This window comes from Coregonus lavaretus (assembly GCF_964263955.1).
Source record: "Coregonus lavaretus genome assembly, chromosome: 20".
Taxonomy (NCBI): Eukaryota; Metazoa; Chordata; class Actinopteri; order Salmoniformes; family Salmonidae; genus Coregonus; species Coregonus lavaretus.
The window spans coordinates 6078953-6102281 of record NC_140007.1 but is presented as its reverse complement, the minus strand read 5'-3'; the positions used below and the strand labels follow the sequence as shown (position 1 = coordinate 6102281).

General features: G+C 44.8%; 1 pseudogene across 1 annotated transcript; it reads right to left on the bottom strand.

Moving 5' to 3' along the window:
* Nucleotides 1-11857: 11857 nt before the first annotated feature.
* LOC311147564 (BTB/POZ domain-containing protein KCTD6-like) lies at nucleotides 11858-12524 on the bottom strand (annotated as a pseudogene). The gene has a single exon. The product of its transcript is annotated as a BTB/POZ domain-containing protein KCTD6-like (transcript).
* Between the last annotated feature and the right edge of the window lie 10805 nt (nucleotides 12525-23329).

Genomic DNA, 23329 nt, shown 5'->3' with positions numbered 1-23329 from the left:
CAACCGAGCTACACGTTCTCACAACAAAACAATCACTCACAAAGAAAAGGGGAACAGCGGGAGTACGCCGGGGCCCCCTCAATGTCCAGAGGAGGTGGAAGAACCTCCCGTACCACAGACTACTGGAGCGGACCAGCTACCACCGGCATGAGGAGATACACATGAAACGAAGGGTTAATACGGTAATCAGGGGGGAGTAACAACCTGTATGTCACCTCGTTTATTCTCCTCAGGACCCACAAACCGCGGGCTCAGCTTCCGGCAGGGCAGGCGGAGGGCCAGACCCGATCCCCCGGTACGAACACCGGGGCCTCCCTGCGGTGGCGGTCAGCGTTGGCCTTCTGACGATGCACAGCGCGCTGGAGGCGAACGTGGGCAGCGTCCCAAGTCTCCTCCGCGCGCCGAAACCAGTCATCCACCGCGGGAGCCTCGGTCTGGCTCTGGTGCCACGGTGCCAGGACCGGTTGGTACCCCAAAACACATTGGAAGGGTGTTAGGTTAGTGGAGGAGTGGCGGAGAGAGTTCTGAGCATATTCTGCCCATGGCAGGAACACTGACCATTCCCCCGGCCGGTCCTGACAGTAGGTCCGCAGGAACCTACCCACATCTTGATTCACCCTTTCCACCGGCCCATTGCTTTCGGGGTGAAAGCCAGAGGTCAGGCTGACCGAGACCCCCAGACGTTCCATGAATGGCTTCCAGACTCTAGACTTGAACTGGGGACCTCGGTCGGACACTATATCCTCTGGTACCCCGTAGTACCGGAAGACGTGAGTAAACTGAGCCTCCACAGTTTGTAGGGCCGTGGGGAGACCGGGCAGAGGAAGGAAGCGGCAGGACTTTGAAAAGCGGTCCACAACGACCAGGACCGTGGCGTTACCTTGGGAGGGGGGAAGATCAGTGAGAAAATCAATACTCAGGTGAGACCATGGTCGTTGTGGAACTGGTAAAGGTTGTAGCTTACCCGCTGGGAGGTGACTAGGTGCCTTACTCTGGGCGCACACTGAGCATGAGGAAACATACACCCTCACGTCCTTAGCCAAGGTAGGCCACCAGTACTTCTCGGTCAGGCAGCACATTGTACGACCGATACCTGGATGACCAGAGGAGGGTGACGTGTGTGCCCAGTAGATCAGACGATCACGTACTGCAGCCCAGCTGGACACTGCGGTGGAGATGGATCTGTACGTAATGCCTGCGCTATATCTGCGTCCATCGCCCATACTACCGGCGCCACAATGCATGAGGCCGGGAGTATGGGGTGTTGTCTCTGGGCCTCTCCTCTGTGTCATACAGCTGAGACAGTGCATCTTCCTTCACGTTCTTCGTACCTGGAATGTATGAGAGTGTGAAATCAAACCGGGTGAAGAAGAGGGCCCACCTGGCCTGGCGAGGATTCAGCCTCCTCGCTGCCCGAATGTACTCCAGGTTACGGTGGTCTGTCCAGAAAAGGAAAGGGTGTATCGCCCCTTCGAGCCAATGTCTCCACACCGTCAAAGCTTGGACAACAGCCAACAGCTCCCGATCACCAACGCCGTAGTTCTGCTCCGCTGAGCTGAGCTTCTTAGAAAAGAAGGCACAAGGGCAGAGCTTGGGTGGCGTGCCTGAGCGTTGGGATAAGACAGCTCCTATCCCTACCTCGGAAGCATCCACCTCCATTACGAACAGTAGTGATGGATCGGGGTGAGCCAGTACTGGGGCTGAGGTGAACAGACCCCGCAATCTACTGAATGCCAAATCAGCCTCAGCAGACCAGCGGAGCCGGGACGGCCCACCCTTCAACAAGGAGCTAATGGGAGCTGCGACCTTGCCTAAACCCAGAATAAACCTTCGATAGTAGTTGGCAAAGCCAAGGAAGCACTGCACCCCCTTTACCGTGGTTGGAGTCGGCCAATTACGCACGGCTGCAATGCGGTCTCCCTCCATCTCCACACCTGTGGTGGTAATGCAATACCCGAGGAAGGAGATTGACTGCTGGAAAAACTCACACTTCTCTGCCTTGGCATAAAAATCATTTTCCAGCAGTCGGACCAGTACTTTGCGAACCAGGGACACATGCACGACGCACGTAGCGGAATACACCAGGATATCATTGATGTAGACCACCACACCACGACCAAGCATATCCCGAAACACTTCGTTTACAAAGGACTGGAAAACGGATGGAGCATTCATCAAACTGTAGGGCATCACCAGGTATTCATAATGCCCCGAGGTTGTGCTGAATGCTGTTTTCCACTCATCCCCTTCCCGAATACGCACCAGGTTGTAGGCACTCCCGAGGTCTAATTTGGTGAAAAAACGGGCCACATGCATTGACTCAATCACTGAAGGAATGAGGGGAAGAGGATAACTAAATCGTACCGTCACATTATTCAGTGGTCGATAATCAATGCACGGGCGTAAACCGCCATCATTCTTCTTCACAAAGAAGAAACTCGAGGAGGCAGGTGAAGTGGAGAGACGTATATACCCCTGGCGCAGGGACTCGGTGACATATATTTCCATAGCCTCCGTTTCAGCCTGCGACAGGGGATACACATGACTCCTGGGAGGTACAGCGTCTACCCAAAGGTTTATCGCGCAATCCCCCTCCCGATTAAGTGGTAATTTAGTCGCTTGCGTCTTGGAAAACGCGAGCGCCAGATAATGGTATTCGGGGGGAATGTGCACGGTGGCGTAACGTCTGGACTTTCCACCGTGGTCGCACCAACGGAAACACCTAGACACCTACCCGGACACTCACGCGACCACCCCGTAAGAACCTCTGTGGCCATGAGAAATTGAGGTTGTGAAGGGCTAACCACAGGATACCCAATACTACAGCGTAAGCAGGAGACTCAATAATCATAAAGGTGATGTGCTCAACATGTGTCTCCTGCGTAATCATGGTGACTGGTACAGTAACTTCCTTAACCAACCCGGACCCTTATGGTCGACTATCTATTGCTCTGATGGGGAGTGGAATGGTTAGGGGAACCAATGAAATGCCTTGACGGTGTGCAAATGCCCTGTCCATAAAATTCCCAGCTGCGCCTGAATCAACTAGCGCCTTACACTGGGAACCTACCAAGTGATCTGGAAAGGAGATAGATAAAGTACAGTGCGCCGCAAAGAGCTCTGAACAAGTTTGGGTGTTTATTACCTGGGGTGATGCGTGAGTACCCTGCCTACCGCCTCCAGACCCAAAAGAACGTTGACTGTGACGTGAGGTGGATTGTCCCTTCGTGCCACCAGAGTGGCACTGTCGCTGTCCTCCTGCGCTCTCTCGACCGGCGGCTCCCCCCAGCTCCATCTGCTCGGGGTCAGAGTCGTCCGGAGTGGGAACGGGCAGACCCCTACCAGGACGTCCTCTGGCTGCTAGCAGATTGTCCAGCCGGATGGCCATGTCCACCAGTTGGGATAACGATAGCATGGCATCCCGGCAGGCTAGCACATCCTCCCTTAGATGGAACCGGAAATTTTCTATCAGGGCCCGCTCGTTCCACCCGGACCCCGCTGCCAGCGTCCGGAACTCCAGCACGTAGTCCTGAGCGGTCCTCGTCCCCTGCCTTAGATGAACCAGTCGTTCGTCTGCCTCTCGACCCTCAGGCGGGTGATCAAAAACAGCCCGAAAGAGGCGAGCAAACTCCCCGTAGTTCTCCAACGTGGTACCTCCCTCGTTCCATAACGCATTGGCCCACTCCAGGGTTCTCCCACAAAGGCAGGAAACGAGGACGGTCTCGATAGATCGGATCCTCTCCTCTCCAGGCGTTCAACCACCTGTAGAACCCGATCCATCGCTTCCCCCAAGCTGGCCAACATCGAGGAATGCTCCTGGACCCTTGCCACATCTCCAGGCATGCAGTCTTCTCCTGCTGACTCCATATCAGATCAGGTGAGTGATTCTGTGACGAGGTGTGAAAGAAGGAGTCCGGCGCAGGAGGTAAAATACCAAAGTCCAGAGTTTAATCCGTTTGCATAAATCAAACGCCCAAGCGTCAAACGAAACTGTACAAGGGAAAACATCCACCTTGGCAATAACACAGTGAAATGTAGCTCAACCGAGCTACACGCTCTCACAACAAAACAATCACTCACAAAGACAAGGGGAACAGAGGGGAATGAGCACCAGGTGTGTGTGATTGATAAGACATGACAAGTGGAGTGATGAGAATGGGATCGGCAGTAGCTAGTACTCCGGTGACAACGAATGCCGAAGCCTGCCCGAACCAGGAGGGGGGGCAGCTTCGGCGGAAGTCGTGACATCAGCCTTAACCAATCATCCTCTACTCTTCACTGCTCTTCACTGCCTCAGCATACAACACCTTCTGTTCTACTCTGACCCTGGCAACCTCAACCCATCTTTTCACAACAGGCACTTCTGATCCCCAGCAACATGGGCATCCCCACAATTGACACATTTTCTTCCACCTATGCTACACATTCCTTTGTTCCATGCCCTCATTCACACTTCTCACATCTCGGAATCTCCCTCCTACAAACTGTTGCAACATGACCATAAGCTTGGCATCTAAAACACCTTAGTGGGTTCGGCACAAAAGCTCTCGTGGGATAACTGACATATCCTAACATGACTTTGTGAGGTAAAGACTCTGCTTCAAAACTCAAAAGGACTGACAGTGTCTTCTCAGTTTCGCCACGCTCGGCACTTGGTCTGCGTCACAAGCACGCCCATTAGACATGATCAGTGTCCTTAAAAGGGAAAGAGGCGTGGTTTGGGTGTGGTCCCGAGCAGGAAAGGATAATTTAAAGATCCTTTTATTATTTTTATTCACATGCTTTGAACTCGTTGAGAACGGCGATTGGCTAATGGAAAACAAGCTGCATTTACCATAAACTAAAAGTACAGCTATCATGCTCATAAACAAATTATAGTGTTCAAAAACCATATTAATAGATTGTTTATATATAGTGTTTTGTTTTATTTACCTGCAGAAAATGCTGTTATTAAGTTAATATTAGTTCAGCTGCAGCATGTGGGAGAAGTCTGAGATCAGAGACGATAGATGAGTTTCCCATTAGTAATTATCAATTGGCGGGGCGTTCAAGTGTATTTTTCCCACTCCTATGCTTTTTAAAACAAATTTACGAGATGTTATGAACATGTAATGAGGCATAACCCTTTAGGTGTAATCACAGATTATCCATTATATTGACCAGATACTCTAGTGGCCGCTCTAACAATGAAAAAAAATGTGTTCAAAAATGGAAGGCAGTCAGAGGGAGGCATGACGAGGTGGGACCATTCTAGCCAATGAGAGGGCAGATACCCATACGAACAACAGGCACAACGGTTTCCATTAGTTACCGCTGCCACAAAGTCAAAATTGGCTATATTTTAAAAATGTATGAAAACCAAATGTGCTTTTTGGTCTTAATTTAAGGGTTAGGTGTAAGGTTAGCAGTGTGGTTAAGGTTAGGATTAAAATCAAATTCTAAGAAGATAAATTGTAGAAATAGGCAGGGTTTATGACTTTGTGGCTATGGTAACTAGTGACGACCAAAAAAGTGTTTTTTCTCAAAGTTGCCGGGATGTCACATGTCCTACTTATATCAGTATATTCGTAACAACCTAACTCTTACGAAATGCCTATTTGATCAAATAAGCCACACGTAGCAAATAAGCCAATCCATTTTTTGCTAACCAAATTCAACACTCTCTCATTGACCTCTATACAACAACTCCTCGCTTGGTGAGTGGAAATAATGACACCTGCTGGGCCCAGTTATCCCTCTCGCTTCGCCTCTTCCTCTATGGCGTAATCAGTCTTCCAGATAGATATACCAAGGTAGTGGGTTCGATCCCCGGGACCACCCATACACAAAAAAAATTATGCACGCATGACTGTAAGTCGCTTTGGATAAAAGCGTCTGCTAAATGGCATATTATATTATATTATATTATATATACAATGTATGCAGCTGACAAGATTCTGTAGTCTACATCAGTGGCTTTATTTGACTGGACAGACCATCTACATCACTGATGACATGAGCTCTAGAGTGTTTCCTTTATTTTGGCAGTTACCTGTTACCACAGTGCAGGTATTGCAACCATATGCCATATAGGCCTAAACAGACATTGTTAATATACAGATGAGACAGACATATCCATATATTTACAGAAGGACTGATGATTATTATGAATTATCTTAATTTTACAATCAAATTGTGTTACTATTTACATCTCGTCAATTCGAAAACCAAGATGGCGTAGCAATGCGGTCGTGTATTCTGTTGTGTCCTCGTGTAAATAGCCAGTTTTTTTGTTTTTTGTATTTTTTCGTATATATTTCTCTATCTCACTTTCCATCCTTTAACTAAATATACTTTCCTACAACCCACCTCACCCAATGTGGAATGGAATCTATTATTTCTTTATTTTTATCAAGAACCTACGGCTGAAACTAGCCAGCTAGCCAGCTAACTAGCTACTTGCTATTAGCCACCATTAGTGGTCTTCACCACTGTCCGTGGCCTGCACTACCTACCAGCTCTAGCCTGGACAATTATCGGCCAGTGTGCACATCGTGCTATCGACCCAGAGCATATCGGATTTTCTGCCGGAATCACTGAATCACTGGACCTTAACACCAGATCATCGCAATTAGCTAGCTGCAACCGAATGGCTGTTGTTGGCTAATCACCACTGTCCCGACGCACCAGTTAGCCTTGAGCTAGCCTCGAGCCAGGCCCATCTCCCTACTATCTGCCTCTCTGTCAACCGGACGGGACCTCCTAGTGTCGACACGGAGCCCTGCCGATCCATCACGACTGGTCTGCCATCGTAATCGTCTGATGTGGTTTCAACAGGCTTCCCGTTGCGACGACCATGAAGATCCATCTGCTAGCCCTGGCCCGCTAGCACGCGCAATCAACAGCCATGCCTCCTGCTCGCATGTGCTGTAGCAGCCTACGAACTGCTCCCGGACTTACCTATTGCTGTTCACTGGACCTTATGATCACTCAGCTACACAGCTGATGCCTGCTGGACTGTTCCTTTACACGGTACCCCATCCTGTTTATCTGTTTAGCCTCAGCCCAAACTTTCGTCGCCATTACCAGTTGTTGTCTTAGCCCTCTCGAATAACACCTGTGATTGCGTTATGCCTCTCTCCCATGTCAATATGCCTAGCCTATTGCTGTTTGGGTTAGTTCTTATTGTACTATTTCACTGTAGAGCTCCTAGTCCCGCTCAACCTGCCTCAGATAGCTCCTTTGTCCCACCCCCCATACACGCGGAGACCCGCTCAATCGGTACCTCCAGTGATGCTATCTCTTTCATCGTTACCCAATGCTTAGGTGTACCTCCACTGTACTCATATCCTTTCATATCCTTGTCTGTACATAATGCCCTGAATCTATTCTACAACGCCGGGAAATCTGCCCCTTTTATTCTTTGTACCCAACGCACTAGAAGACCAGTTCTTAAAGCCTTTAGCCGTATCCTTATTCTATTCCTCCTCTCTTCCTCTGGTGATGTAGAGGTTAACCCAGGCCCTGTAGCCCCCAGTATCACTCCTACTCCCCAGGCACTATCATTTGTTGACTTCTGTAACCGTAAAAGCCTTGGTTTCTTGCATGTTAACATCAGAAGCCTCCTCCCCAAGTTTGACATTTCACTGCTTTAGCACACTCTGCCAACCCTGATGTTCTACCAGTGTCTGAATCCTGGCATAGGAAGGCCACCAAAAATTCAGAAATGTCCATCCCGAACTACAACATTTTCCGTCTAGATAGAACTGCCAAAGGGGGCAGAGTTGCAATCTACTGTAGAGATAGCCTACAGAGCTCTATCATACTATCCAGGTCTGTGTCCAAACAGTTTGAGCTTCTACTTCTAAAAATCCACCTTTCCAGAAATAAGTCTCTCACTGTTGCCGCTTGCTACAGCCCCCCCTCAGCCCACAGTTGTGCCCTGGACACCATATGTAAATTGCTTTCCCCCCATCTATCCTCAGAGTTCGTACTGCTTGGTGACCTAAACTGGGATATGCTTAACACCCCAGCCATCCTACAATCTAAACTAGATGCCCTCAATCTCACACAAATTATCAAGGAACTTACCAGGTACAACCCTAAATCCGTAAACATGGGCACCCTCATAGATATCATCCTGACTAATTTACCCTCTAAATATACCTCCACTGTCTTCAACCAGGATCTCAGCGATCACTGCCTCATTGCCTGCGTCCGTAATGGGTCCGCGGTCAAACGACCACCCCTCATCACTGTCATCCGAGCTGGTCATGGGTGCACCTCAGCCACGCTCAAGGTCCTAAACAATATAATAACCGCGATCGATAAAAGACAGTACTGTGCAGCCGTCTTCATCGACCTGGCCAAGGCTTTTGACTCTGTCAATCACCGCATTCTTATTGGCAGACTAAATAGCCTTGGTTTCTGAAATGACTGCCTCACCTGGTTCACCAACTACTTCTCAGATAGAGTTCAATGTGTCAAATCGGAGGGCCTGTTGTCTGGACCTCTGGCAGTCTCTATGGGGGTGCCACAGGGTTCAATTCTCTGGCAGACTCTATTCTCTGTGTATATCAATGATGTTGCTCTTGCTGCTGGTGACTCTCAGATCCACCTCTACGCAGACGACACCATTTTGTATACATCTGGCAAACGAGCTTCAATGCCATACAACACTCCTTCCGTGGCCTCCAACTGCTCTTAAACGCTAGTAAAACTAAATGCATGCTCTTCAATCGAACGCTGCTTGCACCCGCCCGCCCGACTAGAATCACTACTCTCGGCGGGTCTGACTTAGAATATGTGGACAACTACAAATACCTAGATGTCTGGTTAGATCGTAAACTCTCCTTCCAGACTCACATTAAGCATCTTCAATCCAAAGTTAAATCTAGAATTGGCTTCCTATTTCGCAACAGAGCCTCCTTCACTCATGCTGCTAAACATGCCCTCGTAAAACTGACTATCCTACCGATCCTTGACTTCGGCGATGTCATTTACAAAATAGCTTCCAACACTCAGCAAATTGGATGTAGTCTATCACAGTGCCATCCGTTTTGTCACCAAAGCCCCATATACTACCCACCATTGTGACCTGTACGCTCTCGTTGGCTGACCCTCACTACATATTCTTTCGCCATTCCCACTGGCTCCAGGTCATCTATAAATCACTTCTAGGCAAATCCCCGCCTTATCTTAGATCATTGGTCACCATAGCAACACCCACCCGTAGTATGCGTTCCAGCGGGTATATCTCACTGGTCATCCCCAAAGCCGCCATTCCTTCCAGTTCTCTGCTGCAAATGACTGGAACGAACTGTAAAAATCTCTGAAGCTGGAGACACTTATCTCCCTCACTATCTTTAAGCATCAGTTGTCAGAGCAGCTTACCAATCACTGCACCTGTACACAGCCCATCTGTAATTAGCCCCCGCAACTACCTCATCCCCATATTGTTATTTACATTGTTATTTATTTTACTAATTTTCACCCCAGTATCTCTATTTGCACATCATCTTCTGCACATCTATCACTCCAGTGTTAATACTAAATTGTAATTATTTTGCACTATGGCCTATTTATTGCCTTACCTCCATAACCTACTACATTTGTACACACTGTATATAGATTTTCTATTGTGTTTTTGACTGTACGTTTTGTTTATTCCATATGTAACTCTGTGTTGTTGTTGTTTTTATCGCACTGCTTTGCTTTATCAATGATGTCGCTCTTGCTGCCGGTGATTCTCAGATCCGCCTCTACGCAGACGACACCATTTTGTATACATCTGGCCCTTCATTGGACACTGTGTTAACAAACCTCCAAACGAGCTTCAATACCATACAACACTCCTTCCGTAGCCTCCAACTGCTCTTAAACACAAGTAAAACTAAATGCATGCTCTTCAATCGAACGCTGCTGGCACCCGCCCACCCGACTAGAATCACTACACTCGACGGGTCTGACCTAGTGTATGTGGACAACTACAAATACCTAGGTGTCTGATTAGACTGTAAACTCTCCTTCCAGACTCACATTAAGCATCTCCAATCCAAAGTTAAATCTAGAATCGGCTTCCTATTTCGCAACAAAGCCTCCTTCACTCATGCTGCCAAACATGCCCTCGTAAAACTGACTATCCTACCGATCCTTGACTTCGGCAATGTCATTTACAAAATAGCCTCCAACACTCTACTCAGCAAATTGGATGTAGTCTATCACAGTGCCATCCGTTTTGTCACCAAAGGCCCATATACTACCCACCACTGTGACCTGTACGCTCTTGTTGGCTGGTCCTCACTACATATTCGTTGCCAAACCCACTGGCTCCAGGCCATCTATAAATCACTGCTAGGCAAATCCCTTCCTTATCTTAGCTCATTGGTCACCATAGCAACACCCACCCGTAGTATGCGCTCCAGCAGGTATATCTCACTGGTCATCCCCAAAGCCAACACCTCCTTTGGCTGCCATTCCTTCCAGTTCTCTGCTGCCAATGACTGGAACAAACTGCAAAAATCTCTGAAGCTGGAGACTCTTATCTCCCTCATTAACTTTAAGCATCAGTTGTCAGAGCACCTTACCGATCACTGCACCTGTACACAGCCCATCTGAAATTAGCCCACCCAACTACCTCATCCCCATATTGTTATTTATTTTGCTCATTTGCACCCCAGTATCTCTATTTGCACATCATCTCTTGCACATCTATCATTCCAGTGTTAATACTAATTGTAATTATTTTGCACTATGGCCTATTTATTGCCTTACTTCCATAACTTGCTACATTTGCACACACTGTATATATATTTTCTGTTGTATATTTTACTTTATGTTTTGTTTTACCCCATATGTAACTCTGTGTTGTTGTTTTAATCGCACTGCTTTGCTTTATCTTGGCCAGGTCGCAGTTGTAAATGAGAACTTGTTCTCAACTGGCTTACCTGGTTAAATAAAGGTGAAATAAAAAGAATAATAATAAAACTAGTATTAGACCATGAATTTACCACTTGTTATTCACACCTTCACTCTTCCATTGTATGAAAGTGACTCCATATACTACAGATGTGGCATAGTTGTCAGTCTTCTATACTGAACAAAAATATAAACGCAACATGCAACAATTTCAAAGATTTTACTGAGTTACAGTTCATATAAGGAAATTCATAAAAATGAATTAATAGGCCCTAATCTATGGATTTTGCATGACTGGGCAGGGGCGCAGCCATGGGTGGGCCTGGGAGGTCATATGCCCACCCACTTGAGAGAAAGGCCCACCCACTGGGGAGCCAGGCCCAGCCAATCAGAATGAGTTTTTCCTCATAAAAGGGCTTTATTACAGACAGAAATACTCCTCAGTTTCATGAGATGTCCGGGTGACTGGTCTCAGACGATCCCGCAGGTGAAGAAGCCAGATGTGGAGGTCCTGGGCCGGTGTGGTTACACGCGGTCTACGGTTGTGAGGCCGTTTGGACGTACTGCCATATTCTCTAAAACGACTAATGGTAGAGAAATTAACATTAAATTATCTGGCAACAGCTCTGGTGGACATTCCTGCAATAAGCATGCCAATTGCACACTCCCTCAAAACTTTAGACATCTGTGGCATTGTGTTGTGTGACAAAACTTCACACTTTAGAGTGCCATTTTATTGTCCCCAGCACAAGGCACCTGTGTAATGATCATCATGCTGTTTAATCAGTTTCTTGATATGCCACACCTGTCAGGTGGATGGATTATCTTGGCAAAGGAGAAATGCTCACTAACAGGGATGTAAACAAATATGTGTACATCATTTGAGGGAAATAAGCTTTTTGTGTGTATGGAACATTTCTGGGATCTTTTATTTCAGCTCATGAAACATGGGACCCACACTTCAGTATATTTTGCGAGCCAGCCTGCAGAATGTCCAGTGGTGCTCCACTCTATTCTCATTGGCTCACTCGCTCATGTGATGCACTCAAGTGTTCCGAATGGTGAAGCCCTGCTTCATGATGTAGTCCATTAGGTGAACCGTGATTGACACTTCCTGGTGATAGTCACACGGTCCAAAGGTGAACGACACCTGGAAGTCTCTGGTGTCCATCATGTGTTTATTCCACTTGGTGAAGTTTTTGCAGATGCCCTCCAGCAGGGCATCGACCTTGGTTGTTATGGTGAGCTGCGTGATAATGACAGCCACCGGGTTTGAGTACATGGAGAGCTTCCTCGTGCTGGACAGCTCCATCACCTGCTCAAAGATGTCCAGAGGATAGAGTGGCTTGGGGTCATTGAGGCAAGGAATCAGTGGCTCAATCTGGTAAGTCTGCCTCCTTCCTCAGGAGGTCCATCTCTGTGAAGTCCACAGGGACGGTAAGCTCAGACATAAGCAGGAAGTTTAGCACGTATCGGAAGAGCGTCCCGTCGAGGTCGATGAAGTAGTTTCCCTGGGTGTCCCGCGTTGTGGGAAAATCTCTGCGGAACATGTCTAGGTAGCGCTGCAGGGTCGATAGGGAGGTAGTGTACAGGTGGCCCCCCACATTCAAGGTGACTGGGTTAGTCATCTACAGAGAGTGAGAAATTGAGAAATAATACATCAGGGCATTTCCATGTAAAAGGACCCATGAGCACAAATGTGATGTTCATAGGAGTATGTCAAATCTGGTGTCAAATGAAAGAGTCTATATTTTGTAGAAATGAAGGCATATATTTTTCTACAATTTTCTAGCCTATTAGGAATAAGCAAAGGCTTTGATTGATTACTGGACAAACAAATGGAAAAGGGGTCTTAGAAAACAGTGCTGAACGATTAATGCTTTTTGAGGTCGGTTCGGTTTAAAATAAAAAATACAAATAGCTTTCGATATTTTTTAACAATTGATGGTAGTGTCTGTCCATTACAATACCTTATTAGGCTCTAAGCATCATTTATTCACATTACTTTACTTGAATAAAATATTTGGGTTGTGTATATTACATATTTGTTTTTAGTATGATGATGACTATTATTTCAAAACCACCCACAGTGTGGTGAAGAATGCGCAACAGCGCCTCTTCAACCTCAGGAGGCTAAGACCCTCATAAACTTTTACAGACGCAAAATGAGGGCATCCTGTCGGGCTGTATCGCCGCCTGATATGGCAACTGCACCGCCCGCAACCACAGGGCTCTCCAGAGGGTGGTGCGGTCTGCCCAACGCATCACCCGGGGCACGCTGCCTGCCCTCCAGGACACATACAGCACCCAATGTCACAGGAAGGCCAAAAAGGTACTCAAGGACATCAACCACCCGAGCCACAGCATGTTCACCCCGCTATCATCCAGAAGGAGAGGTCAGTACAGGTGCATCAAAGCTGGGATCGAGGGTTAGGCCATCAGACTGTTAAATAGCCATCACTAGCCGGCTACCACCGGCTACTCAACCCTGCCCTATATACATAGACATTGAATCACTGGCCACTTTAATAATGGAACACTAGTACCTTTAATAATGTTTACATACTGCTTTACTCATCTCATATGTATATACTGTATTCTATTCTACTGTATTTTAGTCAATGCCAATCCGACATTGCTCGTCCTAATATTCATATATTTTAATTACTGCAATTGAATTTGCTAATTGGGAAATCATAGTAGTCACAAACTACAATTGGGTCACCTGCTACAGTCTTCCCTTCCACTGGCATACTGTTATGTTCAGCTAATACTTTCTCATTTTTTTGTCTGGTGGTCAAAGCAAGTGTGAAAACAGTCTGGACAACCCCTCCCTCTCTCGCCGGTTAATGTCACCTCTCCCGGTCAAATACTTATTTCCCTCATTAAAATGCAAATCAATTTATAACATTTTTGACATGCGTTTTTCTGGATTTTTTTGTTGTTATTCTGTCTCTCACTGTTCAAATAAACCTACGTTTGTCAGTGGACAAACGTACAAAATCAGCAGGGGATCAAATACTTTTTTCCCTCACTGTATGTTTCACAAGTCTGAAGAGCACAGTACAGTAATTTTTTTTTTAGTATAGTACATTTTAGTCATTTAGCAGACGCTCTTATCCAGAGCGACTTACAGGAGCAATTAGGGTTAAGTGCCTTGCTCAAGGGCACATCGACAGATTTTTCACCTAGTCAGCTCAGGCATTCAAACCAGTCACCTTTCGGTTACTGGCCCAACACGCTTAACCACTAGGCTACCTGTTCAGTACAGTACAGTAAAGTAAAAAAAGTTGTGTAACGCAGGGGTTCCCAACCTTCTTTCCCTATGGCCCCCCCTTTTCAAATTTGAGTAATGGTAGCCTATATTAAATACAACACCGGCTTGATTTTGTTTAATTTGAGGGACCTAGGAAAATGGTGTCATTTTGAAGCTCATTTCCTGCAATTCTACGTAGTTTAACAAAACTCATTACATCTTTAGGTAGTCTATTAAATGATAATAATAATAATAATAATAATAATAAAAAATACAATATTATTCCGCTACCAAATATGTTTTATTGTGATAATTTATATGAACCATTAATTTAATTATGAATATGATATTTTACAGAAAAAAATATCAATCAATTGATAGCGACAGTGTCACACATTGTATAAGATGACTTCCAAACAAAGTCCAATTTCTTTGACTCCTTGACTTTGGTTGTAGCTCAGCTTCTGAATGTCAGAGGCAAACAAAAAATATTCCCATGTTTCCGCTTTTTTCTAGCCAAAAGCATTGCGGATGTATGCGTTGTTTTAGATTGATATAAACAATTGTGAATTTTTAAATATATATCCACTACCGGTCAAATGTTTTAGAACACCTACTCATTCAAGGGGTTTTCTTTATTTTTACTATTATCTACATTGTAGAATAATATTGAAGACATCAAAACTATGAAATAACACATATGGAATCCTGTAGTAACCAAAAAAGTGTTAAACAAATCAAAATATATTTGAGATTTGAGATTCTTCAAATAGCCACCCTTTGCCCTGATGACAGCTTTGCAAACTCTTGGCATTCTCTCAACCAGCTTCATGAGGTAGTCACCTGGAATGCATTTGAATTAACAGGTGTGCCTTCTTAAAAGTTAATTTGTGGAATTTCTTTCCTTCTTAATGCGTTTGAGCCAATCAGTTGTGTTGTGACAAGGTAGGGGTGGTATACAGAAGATAGCCCTATTTGGTAAAAGACAAATTCCATATTATGGCAAGAACAGCTCAAATAAGCAAAGAGAAACGACAGCCCATCATTACTTTAAGACATGAAGGTCAGTCAATACAGAACATTTCAAGAACATTGAAAGTTTCTTCAAGTGCAGTCGCAAAAAACATCAAGCGCTATGATGAAACTGACTCTCATGAGGACCGCCACAGGAAAGGAAGACCCAGAGTTACCTGCTGCAGAGGATAAGTTCATTAGAGTTAACTGCACCTCAGATTGCTGGCCAAATTAATGCTTCACAGAGTTAAAGTAACAGACACATCTCAACATCAACTGTTCAGAGGAGACTGCGTGAATCAGGCCTTCATGGTCGAATTGCTGCAAAAAAAAAACACTACTGAAGGACACCAACACCTCAATACGAAGAAGAGTCTTGCTTGGGCCAAGAAACACGAGCAATGGACATTAGACCGGTGGAAATTTGTCCTTTGGTCTGATCAGTCCAAATTTGAGATTTTTGGTTCCAACCACTGTGTCTTTGTGAGACTCCGCATGTGTGGTTCCCACCGTGAAGCATAGAGGAGGAGGTGTTATGGTGTGGGGGTGTTTTGCTGGTGACACTGTCAGTGATTTATTGAGAATTCAAGGTACGCTTGGCTACCACAGCATGGCTACCACAACATTCTGCAGCGATACGCCATCCCATCTGGTTTGCGCTTAGTTGGACTATCATTTGTTTTTCAACAGGACAATGACCCAAAACACACCTCCAGGCTGTGTAAGGGCTATTTGACCAAGGAGAGTGATGTAGTGCTGCATCAGATGACCTGGCCTCCACAATCACCTGACCTCAACCCAATTGAGATGGTTTGGGATGAGTTGGACCGCAGAGTGAAGGAAAAGCAGCCATGTTTAAAGCTGTCATCAAGGCAAAGGGTGGCTACTTTGAAGAATCTCAAATATTAAATATATTTTGATTTGTTTAACACTTTATTGGTTACTACATGATTCCATATGTGTTATTTCATAGTTCTGATGACTTCACTATTATCCTACAATGTAGAAAATAGTAAAAAATAAAGAAAAACCCTTAAATGAGTAGGTGTCTCCAAACTTTTGACTGGTACTGTATATATATATTATACATACTTTGTTTACCCCTCAAATCAGGGAAGGTCCCATGCCATTAGCCAATCTGTGTTTTTCATTGACTTCAAATCACATGAATGCATCCAACTGGTATTTATGGCTTCACAACTGGTAAACGCCCACCTCCCACATGGTTACAAACGCAGCATCAGAGTGGAAACTTGAGAGGCCCAACATAACAATCTTGTCACAACAGACAATGCAAGGAACATTGTGAATGCTAAACATTGTGAATGGCATTTAATTTCCCCCTGTACCGAAACCGTACTGTGAACCCAAAACATACCAAACCGTGGGTTTGTTGAACCGTTACAGCCCTATTCAGTACACAGTAGAGCACGCTAGAGTTGAGTACACTATAATTTACTGTATTGTACTGTGCTGTACTCTATTTCAGTGGTTCCCAACATGTTTTGAACCATGGCACACCTTGCTGCACACCTAAAATTAATTAATTGGTTGTTCTAAATTCCCTGCTGGGGAGTGTTATCAGCTCCTCACAACCCTGAGCAGCACACTCCACTTCCCATCCCCCACAACCGGAGCCTGAGAGTCTAGGGGGATGCCATAAACCTGCCTCTCAAACTCTCCCTGACCTGTGTTCTGATAGGTTGCTAGGGAGGTTACTAGGGGGCCAGACATCTGCCCATCCTCTTGACTCTGCAGGTCCAACACAATCTCACACTCAATTCCTGCAAATACTGCTGAGGAGTATTTCTGTCATTCAGCTAAAACTCATTCTGATTGGCTGGACCTGGCTTCCCAGTGGGTGGGCCTATGCCCTATCAGGCCCACCCATGGCTGCACCCCTGTCCAGTCATGTGAAATCCATAGATTAGGACCTAATGTATTTCTTTCAATTGACTGATTTCCTTATATGAACTGTAACTCAGTAAAATCTTTGAAATTGTTGCATGTTGATTTATATTTTTGTTCAGTATAAATTACCATCAACCCCACACAAGTATTTGATTGGTCATCTGCATAGCTGGACTAGTTTTGCTGCAGCCTGGGGCAACATTGATGGGTTTCCACTAGATAGCAAAGTCACAAAGTAAAAATAGGCTATATTGTAAAAATTATTGAAAACAAAAATCCGTTTTTAGGTCTTAATTTAAGGTTAGGATTAGGCATAACGTTAGCAGTGTGGTTAAGGTTAGGGTTACACCTCAGAGTGGTTGGGTAGGCTGTTTGGAGTGTTTATTTATGTTTATTCGACTGGATTTAGGACCACGCGGACGCCACAGTGCGGGCTGACAGGCTGTGTGAAGGCAAAGCCTCTGGAAGCCTGGCTGGACCAGCACGGGAGAGTAGAGCATAGTTCAGTGTACGCGTTGCAGTCTTTCACCGAGTTGTAAAAGGAACAGAAACTGGCTACTCTTTAGTTGTGTGATGTAGCTGGCAAGGTAACTGCTGCTTAACTTAACAGAAAGAAACTAAACTAGTGTTTATTCGCAGTGCTGAGCTAGTATTGTAACTGACATGTAACGTTAGCTAATGTTTCATCCCCTCTCGACTGAGTTGAATGAATAAGCTACACTGGTGAGTAGCTACCACAGCCAGGTCAGCTCTAGCCTCTAGTTATCTGTCAGATAGCGATATGAGGTGGCTATTATTACTATCTAACAGCAGTTGTTTGTATGGACATTTTTTGTAGCCTTTGTTTTGTCATGTTTCAGAAGTAAATGAACCTGGCAAGCTTCCCCAGTTAGAGAGAGAGCAGGCCAAAAGTTGGCTTACATTAGTTATTATTTGAAGATTGATATTCTGACGTTTTTTTCAGTGCAGTGTGAGCTGTATTAGTCAGTATGTCAATGTAACGTTATTGATCTGTCAGTTTCCCTAGCTAATACCCTACTTTTCACACTGACACAGTAATAAACAGCTCTAAAGTTACAGGCTTCACTGTCACGGTGCACAGTAGAGGTCTGCATGGGACTAATTTCTTCCTCCCGCTCCCGCCCACACCCTCTGGCTTTCTGTCCGACTCCCACCCGCTACCTCAAGAACTGGTCCCAAACCCAACCGCAGTCCCGCAATGTTATTGTAGGCGTATGTGACGCAGCTCACTTGCCAGCCATGGTCCCAGCAATTTTGTGCCCTATAGGCAATATCAAATGCGCAAAAGTAACTTAAGAAATAGGTTAAATTACCAGAGATTCTCACATGGCCCTTACATTGTATTACTGGGCTATATCAGCAAATATGCTAGTTTGAAGAGAGCAGAGTTGGAGACACTTGCACTTTCTCTTGAGTTATTTTTTATAGCCTACCTTTTAGGAGTGGGTAGATTTTCAGACGGAGAAATATGGGTGATCAATATTTAAGCCTATTTCTAGGCAATGTAGTAAACTATAGCCTAATCATAGGCCTATTTAGGAAGTACATTTCCTTGGAAAGATAACTGTCTCGTGCTTCTCCGCCATGTATACATAGACTATAGCCTACTCTATTTAATTGAGACCACACGTGCACCTGATCTCGCAGGTATGGCTACTGAACTGGAGGCAGCAAGAATGATGACAGCGACACTTGCTATGTTTTGCATAGTCCTATAGGATATAGCCTACCTTTTTAGGAGGACGATTTGTAGGCAGAGACAAATAAATGGGAAATCTATACTGATTGAAAATGAAAAGGCGCAACGCTCGCTCACCATAGTAGCCTAACCTATGTGCGTGTTGTGCCTTTTCCTTTTCAATCATGATTACATTTTTGATTGCACTTCGACTCACGTTGGTTGTGCGCCCTCCACTTCTTTCCATTATCAATATTTATTTACAGACACTGTAGTAAACTACAGTCTAATCATGTTTAAGTTAATTTCATATTCAAGTTAACTGCCACGTGATTCTCCGCCCATGTAGTCAGCCTACTCTATTTCAATGAGACCACACACACTAGGCACACTTGAACTCTCACGCCCAACTAGGAGAGGTAGGCTACTGAAGTTGAAGCAGCGAATTGTGAATAATGCGAAGAATATGTGCTTTTAATACAATAGGTAGGCTAATGCATACAAAGCAGAAAGAGGACCGTTTCAAAATAATATGTGGGACAACAAAAATATTTTCATCCCAAAGTCATCTGTCTGACCGCCCATTCCCGCCTACAGCGTGAAAAATGCCGACCACACCGCAATGATCTCTGTCGGGACCCGCAGGTCCTGCAGGCATCCGGCGGGAATGTAGCCCATTAGTGCAATCAGTACACAACACTATGCTCATCATGTCTTAGCAGGATCATATGGTGACAGGGGTCCCAGCATCGTCAGCCAGGGAAGACCAGTCTACGGAGCTCAGGTGAATTTTGCAGTATATTAACAATATCAGTGAATGATACAAAGTTCCATCTTGAATCGATGGGTAGACCTACAGTAGCTACAGGACAGCAGCTTAAGCTTAAAGCTACAGTCTGGGATCTGGGAATAATGGTCATTTCAATTATTGAACCATTGATTCTATTCTTGGATATTATAATGTATAAATGTACACCAAGGTAATTGTTTGTCATGTCTCATTTTAGGAGGATCTGATGGTGACAGGGGTCTCAGCAGAGTCAGGCAGCCAGGGAAGACCAGTCTGTGACAGAGGTGAGGTGAATCTTTGCAGATACATCACTTTAGTCCCTCTGTGCAGCAAACACTGGACAAACCAGATGCTATTTTAAGGCAGTCTGACAAACCTCCAAAGTTGATTTCCAAACTGTATCAAGGGTTGATCGAGGCTTTTCCCGATGACACAAAACGTGTCAAACAAAAATGTGAGGAAGACCTGGGAGACGCTATTGATGATCATGAATGGATACAGATATGTTAGAATGCCCAGTCATGTTCATCTAATCTCAGACATAAATGACTGCAGTTGAAGACCATCCATAGAACGTACTATATGCCAGTGAAACTGAATACCATGCACTCAGAAATTGTATTGTTCTGCTGGAGGTATAAAGCACAAAAGGGGACATATTTGCATATGTTGTGGTCCTGTGAAGGCTGGCTGAATTCTGGCAAGTGTATGTTCTTTTATCTCAGCATGTCTACAGATTCTCCCTTCTCCCTGTTTTTGTTTGCTTGGAAATGTTGATACTGGAGACTGTTATCATTAGAAACTATGTAACCTAGCATTTATAGTGGCTAATAAACGCATTGCCATTAATTGGAAGGTTGGTTATCCTCCCACAATGTATGGAAGAAATGTGAAGTTATGTACAGCATCACTATATTTGTTTAAATATTAAGGGTATACTGTGCAACTTTCATAAGGTCTGGATGCCTTATATGGAATACTGTACGACAAAAGGAGTCTGTATTGAAAACATGCCCACGTCAGGGGAGAGTTAGGCAATCCCTAGCTGCTGGGCTGCTTAGTCCTGGCCCTGGGGGTCTGCTGTACTGTTGTCATTCTGGCCTTGGCCTAACACACCTGAAACCAATAATTAATGGGTTGGGGCGCTACAGGGCCGTGGACCCCTAGGGGCAGGACAGGGTGACCCAGCTATATTGTGTGCAAGTAAAAAGATCTCTACAGTACTATTAGGCCTATGATATTAATTATATGGAGGGTGTACTGTTTCTGTGTGTTAATGTGTGGTGTATGTGTGTTTTCATTCAACTTCTGTTTTCTAAACCTTTCCCTTGAGACATAAAAAAAAGATTGGAAGGAAGTTGTGTTGGGGAGAGAGTTTAGTTTTTGACTAGACTGGTGGGGTTCAGGCGTGTAGGTGGCTAGGGTTGGCTGGGCGGTCTGGCTGAAATTTGATAGAGGATGTCTTAAAAGACAATCAAAATGTGTCTATATACTTTATTTGTAGGAGTTGTTTGTTTGTTAGGCTATTAGATGACTGTGGGCATTTTTGCTTACTTTTTGTTGTTCTAAATAGAGATGGCTAGAAGGGTCAAGGGTCATATTAGATTGTTTAGAAATGCAGGAAATCTGCTTTAGATGCCCCCAAAATTGGAGGGCCCCCAGACCCCTGCCAAGTTATGTCCCCCTCTGCAAATAGCACTGCTGGGTGATTTTTAAAAGTAATAGTCAATCGATCAATAATATAATAAAATGTTTATTTTTTATTTACAATATGTAGAATCTATGTTCAGAAACATCACAGCACAGTTGAAATACAGTGAGGGAAAAAAGTATTTGATCAACTGCTGATTTTGTACGTTAGCCCACTGACAAAGACATGACCAGCCTATAATTTTAATGGTAGGTTTATTTGAACAGTGAGAGACAGAATAACAACAAAAAAATCCAGAAAAACGCATGTCAAAAATGTTATAAATTGATTTGCATTTTAATGAGGGAAATAAGTATTTGACCCCTCTGCAAAACATGACTTAGTACTTGGTGGCAAAACCCTTGTTGGCAATCACAGAGGTCAAACGTTTCTTGTAGTTGGCCACCAGGTTTGCACCTGTCCCACTCCTCTTTGCTGATCTTCTCCAAGTCCTTAAGGTTTCGAGCCTGACGTTTGACAACTCGAACCTTCAGCTCCCTCCACAGATTTTCTATGGGATTAAGGTCTGGAGACTGGCTAGGCCACTCCAAGACCTTAATGTGCTTCTTCTTGAGCCACTCCTTTGTTGCCTTGGCCGTGTGTTTTGGGTCATTGTCATACTGGAATATCTATTCACGACCCATTTTCAATGCCCTGGCTGAGGGAAGGAGGTTCTCACCCAAGATTTGATGGTACATTGCCCCGTCCATCGTCCCTTTGATGCAGTGAAGTTGTCCTGTCCCCTTAGCAGAAAAACACCCCCAAAGCATAATGTTTCCACCTCCATGTTTGACGGTGGGGGTGGTGTTCTTGGGGTCATAGGCAGCATTCCTCCTCCTCCAAACACGGTGAGTTGAGTTGATGCCAAACAGCTCGATTTTGGTCTCATCTGACCACAACACTTTCACCCAGTTCTCCTCTGAATCATTCAGATGTTCATTGGCAAACTTCAGACGGGCCTGTATATGTGCTTTCTTGAGCAGGGGGACCTTGCGGGCGCTGCAGGATTTCAGTCCTTCACGGCGTAGTGTGTTACCAATTGTTTTCTTGGTGACTATGGTCCCAGCTGCCTTGAGATCATTGACAAGATCCTCCCGTGTAGTTCTGGGCTGATTCCTCACCGTTCTCATGATCATTGCAACTCCACGAGGTGAGATCTTGCATGGAGCCCCAGGCCGAGGGAGATTGACAGTTCTTTTGTGTTTCTTCCATTTGCTAATAATCGCACCAACTGTTGTCACCTTCTCACCAAGCTGCTTGGCGATGGTCTTGTAGCCCATTCCAGCCTTGTGTAGGTCTAAAATCTTGTCCCTGACATCCTTGGAGAGCTCTTTGGTCTTGGCCATGGTGGAGAGTTTGGAATCTGATTGATTGATTGCTTCTGTGGACAGGTGTCTTTTATACAGGTAACAAGCTGAGATTAGGAGCAATCCCTTTAAGAGTGTGCTCCTAATCTCAGCTCGTTACCTGTATAAAAGACACCTGGGAGCCAGAAATCTTTCTGATTGAGAGGGGGTCAAATACTTATTTCCCTCATTAAAATGCAAATCAATTTATAACATTTTTGACATGCGTTTTTCTGGATTTTTTTGTTGTTATTCTGTCTCTCACTGTTCAAATAAACCTACCATTAAAATTATAGACTGATCATTTCTTTGTCAGTGGGCAAACGTACAAAATAAGCAGGGGATCAAATACTTTTTTCCCTCACTGTATACAGTGGGGGAAAAAAGTATTTAGTCAGCCACCAATTGTGCAAGTTCTCCCACTTAAAAAGATGAGAGAGGCCTGTAATTTTCATCATAGGTACACGTCAACTATGACAGACAAATTGAGGAAAAAAAATCCAGAAAATCACATTGTAGGATTTTTTATGAATTTATTTGCAAATTATGGATTTATTTGCAAATTATGGTGGAAAATAAGTATTTGGTCACCTACAAACAAGCAAGATTTCTGGCTTTCACAGACCTGTAACTTCTTCTTTAAGAGGCTCCTCTGTCCTCCACTCGTTACCTGTATTAATGGCACCTGTTTGAACTTGTTATCAGTATAAAAGACACCTGTCCACAA